This window comes from Phoca vitulina, unplaced genomic scaffold (genome assembly GCF_004348235.1).
Source record: "Phoca vitulina isolate PV1807 unplaced genomic scaffold, GSC_HSeal_1.0 scaffold18, whole genome shotgun sequence".
In the NCBI taxonomy this organism is placed as follows: Eukaryota; Metazoa; Chordata; class Mammalia; order Carnivora; family Phocidae; genus Phoca; species Phoca vitulina.
Window position 1 is genome coordinate 24,309,650 of NW_022589721.1, and position 15,935 is coordinate 24,325,584.

A 15,935-nucleotide genomic window follows, 5' to 3' on the forward strand; every position below is an offset into this window, starting at 1 on the left:
CAAATAAATAAATAAAATCTTTAAAAAAAAAAAAAAAAAAAACCCTTGAAGAGCTTCCTTCTTTGCTTAGTATAAAAGCAAAATCCCTAAAATGCCCAACAAGGTCATGTCCCCCACCCATGCCACCACCTTTTTCCCTGATCAAAAACTGCCCCATCACTCACTCTATGCCACATTGGCCCCCTTGAGGTTCCTTGAACATGGTCCCACACGCAGCTACCCCAGGGCCTTTGCACTGGCTATCCCCACTGTCTAGGGCACATTTTACCCCAGACTGCCACAAGATCACTCCCTCAGCTCCTTTTTGATCATTGCTCAAATGTCACCTTTTCAGGGAGAGTTTCCTTGAACACTCTATTTGACAGAGCACATCCCCTCAGCACTCCCCAGTCTCCTTTCCAGTGAATTTTTCCCCAAAAGCACTTTTCACCATCTCCTATCCATACATTTGATGTCTGTTTGCTGTCCGTCTCTCCAGTTGGAACATTAGCTCCATGAGGACAGGGATTTTCCCGTTGTGTTCACTGCTGTTGCCCAGCCCCTAGAATAAAGCTGGTGTGCAGTGGAAACTCAAATAAGTGTGTAATAAATACCAAGGTTTGTAGCCAGAGTGGCTGGGAGGAGGATGCCTGAGAGTCATCGCTGGGCAGGGGGGCAGAGGAGGGGTGGGTGGGGAAGGGGCACTTCAGCAGAAGGGGTCATGGGGCAAATAGCTTGGCCACTCTGTATCCAAGGACTATTTTTAAGTCATCCAAAGCTGAGAAGTCTTTACCTGCTTTTCTGCAATATTCTAAGTAATAGGAGAGCAATGAAGACATGAGTGTTATTCCTGCCAATAAGCATTATTAAGGCCTTCTGGGAGCCCCCACATCTCACCCCTTCCTCCTAGGGACCCCCAACCCCCACCTTTCTGACAGTGACTTTGCTCCCATGAAGTGCAGGCCTTTCCAGACGCCACCTCAAGAAAGAACCCACCTATGATTATTGGGTTTTATAAGCAGCACAAAGCCCTTTTCCAGAGTTCCAGGGTTAAGTGGAGAAGAAACCAACTTTTATTATTCAGGGCCTCCCAGGTGCCACACACTTGTCCTAGATGAGCTCATTTTAATCCCTGCTCCGCACAGAAAGGTGGGTCCCAAAGCAAGGGCAGAGCGATCATTCTCACCCAGGACTCTGACCCAGGACTCTCATGCCCACGGCGTCACCCTTTCTACCACAACACTGTCTCTACGACCCAGCACAGCTCTTGACTGTTACTCTGCCCCTGCTTTAAGCTCGGGTTTTTTCCCTCCCATCTGAACTTCCTGTCCGTGCACACCACACCGGGAGGCTGGCGCACAGGTCGGAGATGAAGCAGGCACAGCTGAGCCCCACTCGAGGGGTGTTTCTAAAGCACAGAACCACAAATCTTGCTGTCCTGGACACAGGATTAGGGCCAACCTCCTCCCCAATCTTGTCCCTGCTCACTTTTCCAGACTCTGGGTGCTTCTGCTCCCTGAGTCCCCGGGGAGCACCCTTTCCCCATCCCACACACGGAACCGTCCTCCCATCCCTGGCACACCCTGGCCGTGGCTGCTGTCCTGTGCCAGTCTCTGCCTTTGGCCCCAAAGCCCCCCTCACCCCTGGTCTGCTCCACGGATGCCCTTCTCAATACAGTCACACGGCAGATGGACAGTCACTTCACCTCCTGACGAGCTGCCCCTTAGTGTCCCTCTCAGCATCTAGGCTGGGAGCACAGACTTCTAACCTCCTGCTCCCAGAGTGACATCGGGGAAGTTCTCGACAAGTGCCACTTGGAGGCACGACGAGAACAGACAAGCGGAGGCTAGATTCAGGCCAGCGCTAGCTGAATGAATGCCACAGGCCCATCTCCAGACACCTGCACCTCCTTTGGGTCAGTCTGAGATTTCTGGGGCTGCCACCGCAGAGCACCAATGGCAAGGTGCCTTAAAACAACAGAAATTCACTCTCTCACAGCTCTGGACACCAGAAGTCTGAAATCAAGGTGTCAGCAGGCCACCCCGGCCTCTGAGGCCGCCAGGGAGAATCCTTCCCTGCCTCTCCCTCATGGGTGGGGGTTGGTGGCAGCCCCTGAGGCTCCCTGGCTTACGGATGCATCGTTCCAGTCACACGGCGGCCTCTCCCTGGGTCTATGGTTCAGCTTCTCTCTGTGCGCACCTGCCTGTCACTGCATCCCAAGTTCCCCTTTTTATAAGGACACGGGTCACACTGGATTAGGACCCACCCTAACGACCTCATTTTAACTTGATGACCTCTACAGAGACCTTATTTTCACATGAGGTCGTGTTCTGAAGTCCTGGGGGCTGGGACTCCACATACCTTTTTTGGAGAGTACAACTCAACCTCTAACCTGCATCATCATTAGGTCAGGGCATATCTGCACTTGTAGTTGGCACGCACAGGCCATTCTCACTGTTCTCCACGTGTACCGCACAGAGGTCGGGCCCCCCATGACCCCGGGAGATGGAAGTCCCATTCTCACCATTTGACAAGTAGCAAGACTGAGGCTCAGGGAGGCTCGGGACCCGCCCGAGGTGGGCAAGTTCCAAGGTCAGCCAGTAAAAGGCTGAGTCAGGACTCATCCTAAGTCCAGGATCCAAACTCGTACCAACCGTCTACACCACAGAACCTCTGTTTCTGACGAGGTGATTACCCTCTGCAGCCTTTCTGTTTCCGCTCCAACACGACTCCCCTCTGCAAATACTCAGCACTGTGGCTGCCTTCAAACCAGGAGCTTAAAATGTCATCACTGAACTCAATTTACCCCAGCCAACTCCCAGCTTCTTCCAGGATGGGAACACCCCACACATACACATGTTACGTCCATTGACACTCTTTCCGAAAAGCACGCATATACATCACTAATTCACGGGGCCCTGCTTACGCAAACTTGTGTGTTTGCTGTTGTCTGTAAGAACTGCGGGGACGGCCTCACCCTTTTTCGGGATGGCACATTCCTGAACCCTGGCAACCCGCCCCAGGAGGCAGCTCCTGGAAGTCACAGAGCGGCCAATGGAGAGACTCTGACTCAGGGCGTGGAGTCAGGAAGGCTGCACCCAAGTCCACTTCCGCTTCCTCCTCCACACGAACCACCCCCCCGCCCCGAGTGTTGGGGCCCCACTCCCTCTGGCCCTTACAGGACTTGAGAGAGTTTCTCAAACTTATTGAAAGAGAGGTTGTCAAAGCCTGAGCTGAAAGAAATTGAAGGAGTAATTCATCAGACAAACATGCGTGAAGAGCACCTGGTCCACTGTGCGGTGGGCACTAAGGACTCCCTGAGCTGAGTAAGACCGTAGGGGAGAGAGAAATTCAGTGTGTGTGCGTGTGCACGTGTTCACGCAGGCCCTGTAATACGTTTTCTCCCTCACCCATCGCTCAATAAGGCAGCTCGTGCCCATTTCACAGGTGGAGAGATACGGGCTCAGCAGGGTGAGTGGCTCATCCAAGGGCACTCGGCGAGTAAGAGAGCCAGGGCTGACCCCAGGTCTGAGCAGCTGAAAAGCTGGGGCTGCTTTCTTCCTCCCGTGACCACCTAGGCACTGGGAGGGGGGACTGAAGCTTGTCAAGCCGCAGGGTGACCCCAATCTGGTTTTAAGGAGCTCCCCCTGGCATCAGCATGGAGGACACGAACGGGAGGGCAGTGAGCCAGGAACCGGCTAGACGATTCAGGAGAGATGGCACGGAAGCCTGGCCTGAGGGAGGAACGGTGGGCATGCACAGAACGGGCTACACCAGAGGCGCTGGGATAGGTTTATTCAGAATTGGGTTGGTTTGGGGGATGAGCAAGAAAGAAAGGTGATGAGCCACAGGCCCTAAGAAAGTCTTTCCTCTTCTCAAGGCTCAGATCTCGGAAGCAGGGACACCAGGAAAACCATGTCACAGCTCCTCTTCCTGATCCCCTTAAACAGGAACCGAAGAGCCAAAGTCGTGGGAGGAGAAGATAAGGAAGAGGGCGCAGCCTCACTTCTTCCTCCTCCGTCTCCCACTGCAGCCCGAACCCAGCATGCCAGGGGATGCACAGACTGGTAGGGCTGGGAGCTGGAGGAGGTTGCAGTCTTGCGACACAGACGTGACTCAGCCTCTCAAACAAGCCAGAAAGCTCAGTGTCATTAACAGCAGCCCCTCCTCGCCGGGCCCCTCACCCATCAGTCCCCAGGCCAGCCCATCCGACTGCCTATGCACCTTCCCCTCCATCTCCTGGGCTCGCTCCCAGACTCCTACAGGAGCATCCAAAATGGTCTCCCTGCTTCTAGTCCTTGCCCTACACACCTAGTCCACTCAATGCAACACAGCCAGAATCCTCATCCTAAAGGACAGTGTCACAAGACTCCCCTGCCTCAAACCTTTTAAGTTTCCTCCATGGTCTCAGGATAAAGTCAAAGCTTCTGGATGTCACTCCTCCTGCCTTCTCCTCCAGCCCCAATGCATCCCACCTCAAACGTTAGGTTCCAGCCACACAGGGTTACTTAGCTCCTAGCACAACCTGGGCTGTCTCTACCATCCATGTCCTTGCTTCAGTGGGTCCCTACACCCAGAATTTCCTTCCTTTCTTTTTGCTCTGTCCTAGCTAATCATGCATTATTTAATATTCAACTCAAGGATTACACCCTGTAACAAGGCCTCTCTGCCCCTCCCTGCAAGGTGCCTCTTTAGAAGCACCTGGTAATACCTTGTGTTCCCGCACGACCACACAAAACACACTGGCTCACAAGTTTCTGTGCATGCCTGTCCCCATTCATGAAAGATGATGCTAGGGTACAACACTGCAGCTGGCTACTCAGTAGGCACTTAATAAAGAACGAGGGGGGAGAGGGAGAGAGGGAGGGGCTACAAATGTTATAGGTACCCAAAGAATAAGATAAGTAATTACAACAGGAAGGACTGGGAAAGGCTTCTCAGAGAAGGTGCATTTGAACCATACTTTTTTTTAAAGTTTTTAAAATGTGAGTAGGTGGAGAAGTTAGGGAAAGGGCAGTTCAGGTGGAAAAATATAGCAAGACTGTGAAGGTACAAAAGTATATGATTTGGCGGTGTATTTCACACAAGGGGTAAGTGTGTGTTGGGGGGGTGGTATAATGGACCAAAAATCATCTGGATTTTACATAAGCTGGCCATCCCAATGTGTACTGATATAAATAATTTTGGGGCTACGAGTAACAGAAAACTCAACTCAAAAATAGTCTAAAGTTAGGGTTTTCAGTGTCTTGTTCCTTCCATCCTTCTGTTCTGAACAGGCTCAACAAGGTCTTCCTAAGCAAGGCCCCTCATGGTCCCAAGACGGCTGCCATCATTCTAGGTATCACATGCCAACCCCACTATGTCCCATAGCAGGAGAGGCTCTGTCTTCCTAAATGTCTCCTTTTAAGATGGAGAAAAATCTTTCTCCATCCCCCCAACCCCAGAAATTTCTCTTCTTATTTCATAGCCAGACCTGTGTCACATGCCCATGCCTAAGCAAATCACAGGCAAAGGGGTCAGGACCATAGTGATTCACCCCTGGGGCTGGGACTGACCTCCCTAAAGCCCCTAGAAGGTAAACTTCTGAAGATTAATGTTCTGGGAGCACAGAAGGGGAAAGGGTGTTGGATAAGCAACCAAGTGTCTGCTACACCTTCTCACCCACTCACCTCCAAGTGTACCATTAAAATAGAGTATGATCTGCAAATACCCATCTCCACCCTTCTACAATTCTATTTTAGGTCCGAGGAAGTAACTGTCCTAGGGAGAGGAAACTTGCAAAAGGCTATTAAGGGAAGGTCTATAAACAACACTGCAGTTGGCTTTTCTAGATCAGGAGTTCTGTGACAGGAGGGGGGATAGAGAATATCAGGAATGACTGCATTCCATAGAGAAACCCCAAAAAGCTGCTTTACTTTAACTGAGCTTTACCTTTCTCCTTGAACAAACATTTTCCTTAGCCCTCCAAAAAAATAACCAGCACATTCTTACAACAAAGACCAGTCCGGCTAGTCTCCGCCTTGAATACCCTTCCCGACTCTCCATTAACTGAAATCCTGCCCATCCTGAAGAGTGAGCTCAGATGGCACCTCTTTCCCCAGAGCTTTATCTGACCCCCCACCAGCCCCCCACTGGGATGACTGTCTTCCCTCTGCATACTTGGGGCGATTCCTTTGTAACTTTCCTATGGTGTAGACAGACATGGTCCAAAATGATAAATACTTAGCTTTCTCTCCCAATCAACTAGGAGAAATTCTAGCACGTGAACTTTGATTTTTCATCTTTGTGTCCTAGATGCTCCAGCACAGGGCAGGATATGCAGGGAAAGTTGTGCACCAAAGATAAGACTCTAAATTGAATTTGTTCGTTCATGTGCCCTCCCTCTATTGATCATGTAAACAAAAATTCTTATCCCATTTAGAACTTACTCACTTTTGGGGCACCTGGGTGGCTCAGTCGGTTAAGTGTCTGCCTTCAGCTCGGGTCATGATCTCAGGGTCCTGGGATCGAGCCCCGTGTGTCGGGCTCCCTGCTCAGTGGGGAGCCTGCTTCTCCCTCTCCCTCTGCCTGCCACTCCCCATTTGTGTTCTCTCTCTCTCTGTCAAATAAATAATCTTAAAAAAAAATCTCTCTCACTTTGTTTAGTATCCATGATATGCCAAGCACGAAGCCACTTTCTATACATATTGTTTTATTTAACACCATTTTTTAAAACCTGCAAACTCTTCAAAATGTACAGAAGAGGAACCTAAAAGCTCTGAAAGGCTAAGGGCAGACTCTCCCAAGGCCACATGAGGAATTGGGGCATGAAATTCAAACTCAAGTCTTCAGAGGCAATATTGCATCATGGTCAAGAGTGTGGGCAATGAACACAGATCCCTTTGCTTAAAATCCTGTTCCCCATGAGCTATAGGACCTTGGAGAAGTTAGTGTCTGTGTATCTGTCTCCTCATGTATAAAATGCGGATTAAAAACAGTGCCCCCCCCAACAAAAAACAGTGCCTATTTTATTGGGTTATTATGAGGATTAAATGAGCTTATATGGTTAAACGGCTTAGAACAGCACTTGACATGTGTTAATGCACAAGAAATATTAGCTATCCTTATTGATTCTAAGCCCAGTGGTTTTCACATTGCATCATGACAAATGCCCCTATCCTCCACCCACCAAATCACCTCAGGCACGAAAGAGGGACCTGGTCAAAGGACAGACCCTGGGGAGATCATGAGTTCCACCATCCAGAGGAGCAGCCTCAGAGAACAGGGAGTCAAAGGTTATGAAGGCAGTGCAATGCACATCCATCCTGCATCTCTTAGGGGCACCTCGGCCCTCATTCGTAGGGTCCCAGGGGGAGCTTCTAAGGGAAAGAATATCGTACGAGACACATGCCAGCCCAACACCCAAATGCCCAACCACTGACCATACATCAAAGACCCCTTAGTTTGAACAAGCTTTGAGGATTTGAAATGCTTGCTGCCCTTCTCCGGAAAACCCAGTGTCCCTAGTGGTCGTGAGGCAAGGCAGAGGGAGCCTTCAAAGCAAGGTGCCCTTGGAGGACACACTGCCCCATGGGCCTCGAAGACAAGAAAAATGCTTCACCCTCTGAAGCTCCCACCTCCCCACTCTTGCTCTCACTGTAACTGGGCCAGGAGCTACCACCTTTACGCAGATGAGAGAGTGTGATTCCAAGGGGGGAGTGACTGCTCATCAAGGTCCCGTAACTAGTCAATATGAGTTCCTGGACTAGAACTCGGAATTCTGAGTCACCATTCAGTGCTACTTTTCACGACTGTATTCTGTTTTCTGCATTAGTATGTCTTCTTCAACCACATTAATTTCCTTTCTTGCTTGCTTCCATTTTTCCTAAACATTTGCGGTCTGCTCTGTGCTGGGGATTACAACGATGAACAGGCATTTTAAGACCCAGCCCCAACGTGCCCCCACCCCATTCTGCAAGGCAAACAGAGGTGCTCAGTAAGTGCTTGCTGATCGGAATTAAATCTTTTCGTTGCTACTGTTCTGATATGGGGATTCTGGTTTTCTTTTCTCAAAATGGCAATTTTTACCTTCTTGTAAATGTTCTTCCTCTTCCTAGTCTGAAAAAGAAGACTGAATATGTGAGGCTGGCTGATCTCTGCTTGGCATCTATAGAAGTACAGGAGAGCTGAGACCCCTCTACAAAGCTAGGACCCCACAGGGACCCCAGCCTCTTCTGAAAGAGGGCCTGAACTCTTCCTCCTCCCTTCTTTCAGTGCAGAGAAATGGCAAGAATGCTTCTGCCTGCCTCAGGGTCTGGGTGGGGGAGAAGGCTTCTGTGCAAACGTTAAAGCCCTAGTTGTGGGCACAGAGCCCAAACCTACACCTCCAGCCTGGTGTTAAACATCGCAGGCCCTAAAGCTACCACTAGTCCGGGATCCAGGAAACCCTTGGAGCCCCTACTAGAACATAAAACCACTCTGCAGAGACACTTCTCCTACCCAGAAGAGGTGAGACTCAGGAGTATGAGCTACCTTGGCAGGAAGTTTGCAGGAAATGCGAACCGGCTCCTTTAGAATGAACATAATGGGGCAACTCGAAAGAGAATGTCAGTACCTTTAAAACAAAGGTATGAGGTAAGGAAGAGAAACCCTAAAGAAAGAGCAAGACAAAAGGCCAGTATGATCTGAAAGAGAACCAACCAACAAGAATTTCTAGAAGGAAAATGTAGTCATTGAAAATAAAAGCTCAATAATGAGAAAACTCAACGAACATGGCAACACTGCTGAACAATAAAGCCGAGGCACTTGACTGAGACTCCCTGGACAGTGCCGGGCCATGCGCTCGGGCCAGGCACAGGGGGTGGAGGTGCTCAGTCTGAGGGAGAGGCAACCACGTGAACAAACACGCTTCCACACAAGATGGCTGTCGTAAAGCTCCCGTTCACGGAATCCCTTGCAAGGGGTGCTTTTCTGACATCCTCTCAGTTGGGTACACAAAGTGCAAGAGCAGAAGGAAAGGCAGGGTCAGTAGCAGGCCTCCGAATCCTCTGGTTTCCTGTCCACTGACCCTGCTTTGGAGCCACCCTTTATCTGTCAAGGTCACAATTACAGAGGCATGGTTGAGCATTCTTTTCCCCCCCCCTCCCATCTGCAAAAGCCTTTTTGCTTGGAAATAGTTTCAAGAATGAGAAATAGTGTCAACAGCCCCCATAAGCCCTCTGCCTGAGCTTACCTAGAGTGAACATTTCATTCCATGGGCTTTTTCCTTCTCTTTCCCCTCACTCGCGCTAAATTTTTACAATATCTGTCATTATTTTTCTGAACCATTTGAGGGCAAGTTGCATATATCACGGATTTTTACTTGAGCCCTCTTTCTCCGTTTCTACTTGCAAAGATAATTATTTCGGTACAAAACTACAACCAAACGCACACACAGTAGTGTCGCACACAGGTGGAGTCCTGTGAAGGCGGCAGGCCTGCCGCGAAACTCACAATTAGCCTTGATGAGGGAAATGCAAGCCATTCCCCAGAAGCCACAGCAGGCGTCGTCTTGACTTCCTCCTTCCTACTCTGCCCACGGAGGAGGATCTGCACCCGGCGTGGTCCTCCAGAGCCCCCGCCACATCTGGGGGAAGCGCGGACCGCACACACTCTTCTTTGTCCCAAGTGTAACCAGACTCCAGAGGAGGGATCCCGAGACACAGCTCGCTCGCTCTTCTGTTTTTCTGACTCTGTGCCTTTCGCATTTCCTGACTTAAAGCCGTAAAGGAAGAGGAAATGCCAAAAATATTACAAGATGAGTTAGTCTGTGGCATTTCCAAGGATGGGGCCGGACAAAGCTGGCAGGGAAAGCTCAGGCAGGAAGAGACCTCTGCCTCAGTGCAACCCCGCATGCCAGTGGCCAGTGGAGTTCATGCGGCTCTCCAAAACGCTGAGGGTCTCAGGGAAGCCGGCTGTTTCTGGGGAGTATCCGGGGCAGGACCCATTTTCTCCAAATAACCCAGAGGATGTTAGAAATCTGGTCTTAATTACCCCCTCACTGCGATGTGGCTTCACAACACATCACGGTGTGTTTCCCTGACTCTCAGAAGATGGGGCCACCTGCCGCACACCGCCAGGTCAGGCCCTCTACTCACTTTTTCCCCTAGTGGTTTAGATGGATTTGTCCTGACGGAACCACATGCTCTCTCCTGAGCGTGCTTGTGGCCTGCTTTGGGAACAGGGCTGGCAGAGGCTGGGGACACTAGCTGTGGCTCTGGAACCGAGGTTTCAGCTGCATAAAAGGCACGCACAGCGCTGGGATTCACTGTGTCCGGAAATCAGCCATAGCGGACTCAAAGAGAGTACCAACCCTTCATGCTCCTCAGCCCTTTCTTTCTTTTTTCTAAAAGATTTTATTTATTTACTTGAGAGAGAGAAATAGTGACAGAGAGCATGAACAGGGAGAGAGGGAAAGGGAGAAGCAGGCTTCCCGCTGAGCAGGGACCCCAATGTGGGGCTCGATCCCAGGACCCTGGGACCATGACCTGGGCCGAAGGCAGACGCTTAACCGACTGATCCACCCAGGTCCCCTCCCAGCCCTTCCTGGGAGTGGATACAAAGTAGGTGGGTGAGGAGAGGGCTTTTGGGGGTTGGATTTTTTTTTTTTTTTTTAGAGAAAGAGAGAATGAGAGCGTGAACGGGGGGAGGGGCAGAGGAAGAGGGAGAAAGAGACTTTTAAGCAGGCTCCACACCCAGCACGGAGCCCAACATGGGGCTCAGTCTCACAACCCGGAGATTATGACCTCCGAAATCAAGAGTTGGGCACTTGACCAACTGAGCCACCCAGGCACCCTCCTGGCGGTTGGACTTAAATTATCCTTGAGGCAGGGAGAGAAAAATTAGTGTCCCTGTGTTGAAGTGAACAGTTTGGCCTGCAGCCCAAAGAAAGCACAGTGACATGAATCCTCAACCAGGCATTCTCATATAAAGCTGGGCAAGGAGGAAAGCTTGCATGAAGGATGAATATTCGAGAGGACAGTGAAGATATGAGTGGAGCCTGACCCCAGGACTCCCATAATACCTTCCCATACCAGCCCCCAAAGATGTCCACATCCTAATCCCCAGGATGTGCGAATGTGCCAGCTTACATGGGGTATGTGGCAATAGGGAATTAAGGGGGAAGATGGGATTAAAGTTGCTAATCGCTGGACCTTAAAATAGGGAGAACATTCTAGATTATACAGGTGGCCTGATATACTCAAAAGCTTCCTTAAAAGTGGAACAGGGAGCCAGGAGGGAGAACGAGAGAGATGGTAGCATGAGAAGGACTCAGACCAACATTGCTGGCTTTGAAGATGGAGGAAGGAGACCATGGGCCAACATATGTAGGAAGCCTCTAGAAGCTGGAACAGGCAAGGAAACAGATTCTTCCCTAGGGCCTTCTATTCTGATTCTTCCCTGTTCCTTCTGGAGGGAAGCTTCCCTAGAGGTTCCAGAAAGAACAGAGCCCTGCCAACACGGTGATTTTGGCCCAATGAGACTCATTTTGGACTTCTGACCTCCAGCACTGTAAGAGAATAAATTTGTGTTGTTTAATCCACTAAGTGTATGGTCATGAGAGCAGGAAGAGGAGACTAATACATCATTTATCATTATATTTATCCAATGTAATTTTTATTTATATGCCTCTCCATCACTCCCATCAATAATACTAATAATAGCAGCTAGCGTTTGTTGAGCACTTACTATGTGTCAGAGCTGCAACAAGTTTTTCATAAACATAAGATACTATAAAAAGATAACTTCAATTGAATACTATCATGAAAGTAGACACAGGGATCTGGGGGTCGGGGGGAGCTGGAGGCATCCTCAAGGAGATAAAGACACGGGTATGTTTTCAAAGATGAGCAGGAGTTAGCCTGAGAGAGAGGAAGAGCATCCCAGGCAGGAGGAAGAGCATCAGCAGACCCTCGGAGAAATGAAACAGTAGGGCATGTGCTGGCCAGCACTTTGGTGACTCAGCTACAGCCTGATCATTTCCACATTAGTGTCTCTAGTCCACAGGGACCCTCTGAGGTCCGAGGTCACGAGCCCTCATGTCTGCCCGAGATCTCCACCTGGATGTCTCCCTAGACATCTCCAACTTAGCACGGCCAATATGGAACCTGATCCTCTCCAGAACGCGTTCCACCTTTATTCTTCCCTGTCTTCCCAAATGACAGCCAGCAGTACATGCCAGAACCCAGGGGTCATCCTCGAGTCCCTCCCCGCCCTCACCCCCATTTCATCCATCACCAAATCTCACCAGTTCTATCTCCAGGTTCTAACCAGGTCACTCCCACTTCCCTCCACCCCCACTGGTCTAAGCCGCCACCAACTTTTCTGGATTCAGAAAACTGGTCTCCCTGCTTCCACTCTGCTGTGATCAACTCTTCATAAAGCAGTAAAAGTAACCTCTGAAAAATGTCAATCAGATCGCACTCCGGAGCCCAAACTCAGCCCTACTTTCCCTCTGTACTTCGGGGAGAGGGTGGGGGTACCTCCCCAGCATGGCTTAGAACCTGCCTCCCTCTGAAACCTCACCTTCTGCCATTCTCCCCATCTCTCCCTTACACTCTGCCCAGCCCAACCCCCTTACCCACCCACCCCCCAACTTCCCTGACTCCCAGGAATACATCCAGCCCTTTCACGCACAGGAGGCTGCACATTCTGATCCCTCTGCCTGGAATGCCCTCCCCTGCAACCTCTCTGCCTAGCCAGTTTCTTCTCAAGTCTTCAGTCTCAGAGAGGCTTTTCCCTAGCGAAACTAGGACCACCCCCATTTCCACCCGCACCCCACTTCGCTTTGGTCATGATTTCGGCTAACAAAAATCACCATCTTTTCGGTGCTTCTCTGCTTGGCCTAGCCCCTCCACTGGAATGCAAGCTCCCTGAGGGCGGGGCTGGGCCTGTCTTGCTCAGCACTGTATCCTCAGGACTTTACCCAGTGCTAGCACGGAGCAGGTGCTCACTATGGGCTTGTTGAACTGACTAACCAAAAGAGCAAGTGTGACGCTGACACAAAAGGATGAGGCTGGAAACAGAAGGCCTTGAACACAGGGTCCTATTCATCTTTGCAGGACTGGCACCTCCCACGGGGGAGCCACTTAGCAAACGTGTACTGAATGAATGAAAGAATGAGTCAATTCCAGATGAATCTGAAAAGTGGCATCCTTCCTGGGCAAGGCTCCCAAAGGAGTTCCCTCTCCTCCTTGGGACTTCTTAGGAGGTGACATGCCTAGGACATATAGCAAGTGCTCAGTAAATGTTAGCTGTCCTTGCCACTACTGCTTATGTGGGGATCATCTGTGCATCCTACAGGAAAGACTTCTTTTCGAGCGCATGCCAGATATAGCGACTAGAAGAGAAGTGTGAGGAAACAAGAGAGGGAAAAATGAGGATGGGGTGTCAGGACCCAGTCAAACACAGCTGAGAACCTACAGGGAAAACGCAGGAACCACACTGTTCCAGGTAACACGGGTTCCCTTTTTCCTTTAGACGTCAGCCCTGTGGGTTGCCGTGTGGAGATGCCAGCTGGGAGGTGGGTCCTCGCGCTGGGCGAGGGAGGGCCCCATTTGGATGCACACATTCATTTTTGGGCCTGCAAGGCTCTGACTGATGTCAAAAATCTGGCTCACTGTGGCTGGTGAGAGGTGGAGAGAATTTCAATTTCCTTCACCAAATGGCAAGCCTGTGAACAAGTCCTTTCTCTCCGACATTATCACATACTAAAAATGAAAAACCAGCCATTCGGAGCTCTCATCAGGAGAAAAATAGATGGGCTGCTTAGCTCACAAGATATAGGAGGGCTGAAAATCAAGTCCAGAGAACACCATAGGGTACATTTTGTGCTAAGACACCACCCTTTTTCTATTTTCATGGAAGTTTCTATTTCGCACAAAAGAATGGGATACAGAAAAGTAATTCCCTAGGTAATAAGCCACCCATTTTAGGTTTCAGAGCCATTTGGTGGCTGAACAGTAGGGGTTAGGGAATTTTTTTTTAACTCACTCTCTCAAAATACCAAGTTTGAGATAACCACTTATCTCAAAAATAGCAGCAGTAATAGATAAGACAGAACAAGGGAAGACAGGAAAACAACAAAGGTTATAATGCAAATAAGACCTATTTCCAAATGTCTCATGCTGCCAGAACAGAAACTGCCATAATGAAAGGAGCACTGGGCTGGGAGTCTTAGGACTGGCCATGCCACTTGGGTAAGCTAGCTCCCAGCCTCGTATGCCCAACAACAAGGGGTTGAAACAGTGGTGATGGAAGATCGTTTTTCTTTCTGAACTGTTGAGATCTGCTGTTTTCCAAAATACCTGCATCTTTTTGCTGAACAGTGGACCACCAATCGCAAAACAGAAAGGCCTTGGGGTGAAGGGTTCAACAGAGATAAAACTGGCCTCAAGTACTCAGCAACTCTGGCCCAGCTGTCATCCCGGAATCAAGTATCTTGCCAAGACAACCTGATAGAGTCTACCGGAAGAGTAGAAGAAAGTTCTTGTTCTTTCCGATCAGTGCAGGTAAACCTGAGCTCCCGCTGAAGACGGGATGGTCTGAAGTCGGCTATCCATCCCCCTGCACTAGTGGAAGAATCAATTATTAAAGGAAACCGCTCTAGGAATGCCTGAGAACTCTCGGGTCGTATGAAAACCGCAGGATACCAGACGCCAGCGAGTTTCTTTTTTCTCTTAAACTTCTCGTCGCTCTCAGAAAATGCAGCAAGTCCCAATATGGTACAAGCGGGAAAAACACAAGCTACTTCCCAGTCTTCCGTGAGCAAACCCCAAGCCCCGGCTGGGAATCTTCCCCCCCACCCCCCACCTTTCGTTTCGTCTCACTTGCTTAAAGCAAGTGGCCTGGGGCCTGCCTGGCAGCGCCGTGTCCAAGCCAGGGCGGGGGGCCGGGGCCGGGCAACGCGGGGCCAGGCCGCCCTTCCAGGAACGGCGGGGAACTTTCCTCCGCCGCCCAGAGAGACAATGCCGGGAGGGCGCCCCACCGGCGGGCCCGGCGCCTCCCCGGGAGGGCGCGCGGAACCACCGCCCCCCCCCCCGCCCGCCGCGTGTCGGTGCCCCCCAGAGCGGCCCCCGGGAGCCGGCGGCCCGCGCCCTCCCGCGTCCGGGGCGCCCCGCCGGGAGGCGCAGCCCGCAGTCCGCCCCGCGCCTCTGGGCGCGGGGGGCCGGGCAGGGGCGCGCGGACGACCCAGGGCGCCCCGCAACTCACCGGGACCGGGCGGGCCGCTGGGCATTATTCCATGGCTCGCGCGCGCCGCAGCCCTCAGCCGGGCGCGGGCGGCCCTGGGGACGGAGGGCGGGCGGCGGCCGGGAGCGGCGGCGGCGGCGAGGCGCGGGAGCCGAGCGCGGCGCAGGAAGGGGCGGGCGACCATGTGCCGAGGGGAGGAGGCCGCGGCGGCGCGGGCGGCTCGGACGCTCCCGCTCGGCGGCGGCGGCGGGCGCGGGCTGCAGGAAATCCCAACACTTCGACAGGAAATCGGAATCCTGACTAAGCATTCCCGGCCCCGCGGCCGCTCCGCGCCGGGGGCTCCCGCCTCGCTTAACCCTTGGCCCGCCGGCACCAGGCGGGGGGCGCGGCGGACTCGGGCGGCGGCGCGCCGGGCCGGGCTCGGCGTCCTCCCGCTCGGCCGCACGCCCCGCGCCCCCGCCGGCCCCTGCCTGCTCGCTGCCCAGAGGTGGAAGGGCCAGGATGTGCCCAGATAAAACCTTGGCCTTGGCAGCGGCCTTTCGGAGCCCCCCCACCCCACCCCTCCCGACACCAGGAGAGGGACTTGCCCTCTCCGGTTCTGCGGAGGATGAACTTGCCATCTCCTGGCCCTGTCCCCTGTTTTCAGTAAGAGAAATGACTTTACCTGGCTGCCCCCTTTCACTGCTTCCCCGCTGCTAATTTCCTCATTTTTGTCCAATGGCAGGGGCAGGAATTTTCTCGGTCCAGGA

At 51.7% G+C, this 15,935-nt stretch overlaps 1 protein-coding gene across 8 annotated transcripts in view; it reads right to left on the bottom strand.

Annotated features, from left to right (window-relative positions):
* The window catches only part of ASAP1 (ArfGAP with SH3 domain, ankyrin repeat and PH domain 1), a 344,878-nt gene extending 328,944 nt beyond the window's left edge, over window positions 1-15,934 (bottom strand). For 5 of the 8 annotated variants that reach the window (XM_032415490.1, XM_032415486.1, XM_032415489.1 and 2 more), the window contains exon 1: window positions 15,208-15,296. The gene's annotated coding sequence lies outside the window, so the exon portion shown is untranslated. Of the gene's footprint in view, window positions 1-9,450; window positions 9,972-15,207; window positions 15,298-15,850 lie in introns of those variants that run through there. The other 3 variants (XM_032415481.1, XM_032415484.1, XM_032415483.1) reach the window with 3 other exon arrangements.
* Window position 15,935: the final 1 nt, after the last annotated feature.